The sequence below is a fragment of the Sinocyclocheilus grahami genome, unplaced genomic scaffold (genome assembly GCF_001515645.1).
Source record: "Sinocyclocheilus grahami isolate Dianchi unplaced genomic scaffold, SAMN03320097.WGS_v1.1 scaffold232.1, whole genome shotgun sequence".
NCBI lineage: Eukaryota > Metazoa > Chordata > Actinopteri > Cypriniformes > Cyprinidae > Sinocyclocheilus > Sinocyclocheilus grahami.
In genome coordinates, this window is record NW_015505411.1 from 1,099,297 (window position 1) to 1,102,014 (window position 2,718).

Below are 2,718 nucleotides of genomic sequence, written 5' to 3' on the forward strand. Positions count from 1 at the left end.
AGTGTTAGGCAAAGCGCATTCATCTGTGCACAGAGAGAAAATAAATTATTATTGGGTGCGGTTGAAGTAAACAAGCAGAGCATGGCTTACTAAGTGTTTTTTGTTTATACTGTGCCACATGTATGATACAATTTATTTATTGGATTTAAAGGATGAAACATTTTTTCTACAGGTATGTTATTTCTTTCTTTTTTACTGCTATAATCACATGGGACTGCATGGTTGCCAGACATTCAATGAATGAAAACAATATAAACAAACACATTCTTGAATGCATCATCAGGAGACCTGTTTGCAGTCCCTGCCAGATGTTTTTAATTAAGCTTTGAATGAATGTGGATTTTTGTCATGTTTTTTAATCATACTTCTACTGACTAAGGGAAAACTGGTGCTGGATGTGTTAGTCACAGCGTGTGGTCAAATATTTTTGTATAACTGCATAATCATCCTAGGCAGCTGATTTCCTACATCACTCTACGGTCTCTTTCTTTTCACATTAAAATCATTTCTCAAATACATAATTCATATACTTTCATTATTCATTTGGCAAGAAGCCTTGTAATTAGCAGGAAACTATACATTCAGACAGTCGTTATAGCAAAATACCCTTCAGGATGATGCAAAATCATTGGATTATTTATTTGTTTTTTTATTTTGCAATAATCAATGGCTAGTATATTATCCTGTTTTATTATGGATAAAATAATAAAAGGGGGGAGGGGGGGGGCGCCTCAAGCTCCATCAAATATATCTATATATTTAGAAAACCTTAACCATGGACAAACACATGTAATAAGCTCTTGATAAGAATAAAATGACTTCCAGAGTGATGTTCCTAATGGAATGCAATCACTATTCTCAATGCTAACTGCATCTCCGGGATACATAATCATGCTTCATTAGTGCCAAACATAATCAGTCTATCATTTCTCTGTGTGGCTCTCCTACGCACTTAAGAGGAATGTACCTTTTTCTTTCTTAAAGGTCAAGAGACTTTACCAACTCACTTCTTATTACTGACAAGTGCAGAAAATGTCATGAAGTCTAAATTTCATGTGTGGGTGCCAAATGTTTGATGTGTGATTATCTGAGCACACATCTAAGATAGCCTATTGCTCTGCTCTGTCCGTGTATCCAATTATAATGAATAGAATACAATGCAATAGAAAGCAAGTTCAAAAAGGGAAAAGTACATTTGCTCAAAAATGGATTTTGCTTGTTTGTTCAACACAGCTAGTTAACATGCAAAATAATATTCAAACATTTTTTCACTGTCAACTTAGTTGTAAAATCAATCGAATTATTTATTTATATAAATTACCATTCAAAGTTTTGGGGGCAGTAAGATTTTTTTGAAAGAATTTAACACTTTTATTTAGCAAGGATGCATTAAATGACACACAACTGTTTAATACAGCTGTTTTTAGCATCGAGAATAATACGAAATGTTTCTTGAGGACCATATAAGCATATTAGAATGATTTCTGAAGGATCATGTGACACTGAAGACCGGAGTAATGGCTGCTGAAAATTCGACTTCACCATCACAGGAATAAATGACTTTTTAATATAAATTTAAATAGAAAACTGTTATTTTTAACTGCGTTTAATGTATGTTTCAATGTATGTCTACTAAATTTAAGCACTATATTTCATTATGGTAGTAAAACTTAAAAAAAAAAAAACTTAAAAAGCTCTGTTTCAACTCAATGCCTGCTTTCTAGCTTTTATAAATGCAAGAACACATTTTGTTTTGATTGTTTTATAAACCTGACCTGGAGTTTCAGCCCTAACTATTAATGCTTCACCCTCATTCCTCCTCACTTTATTTCACTGGGCAGCTCGCATCACCCTTATCATCATTATACAGCTAATAATGGCTCATTCACAGAGCACTTAACTCCTATCCTGCCCTTGTCTGGGACCACGAAAGAGTTTCATCCCCAATAAATCTACTTGAGAACTAATTAAAGCCTCTTTAACTTTGGCTGGGTCTTGACACAATAATTCACAAATGATCATGGACATAAGTATCGCACAGGGCACCTGCTGTCTGCAGACGTCAATGAGTTCTGGTGTTTTGCATTATGGAAGAGGTCTAATAAGGACACAGTGGCATTGACACAGTCTTATGTGTAGATTTAGGTCAAAAGCATACCTCCCCAAACATCTGACAAGAGGAACAAGGTTTTGTGAAAGTGTAAGAAACCAAATCGCTCGTCTTTGCCTTCCGCTCCATTCAACACCCTTCTTTCAATATTACTAACAGGTTTGTCAGTGATTTACATTGACATGACAGGTACTGACAGACAGTGTTGGGGAGTAACTAGTTACATGTAATGGAATTTCGTAATTTAATTTCAAAATAAATGTAACTGTAACCAGTTACAGTTACTGAGAAAAAATGTGTAATTAAATTAGTTACTTAAAATGTTAAAGATTACAAAGGGGGTTGCATCTGAATATTTTCTCATACACACACACACACACACACACACACACACACACACACACACACACACACACACACACACACACATACACATACACATACACACATACATACACATACACATACACATACACATACACATACACATACACATACACATACACATACACATACACATACACATACACATACACATACACATACACATACACATACACATACACATACACATACACATACACATACACATACACATACACATACAC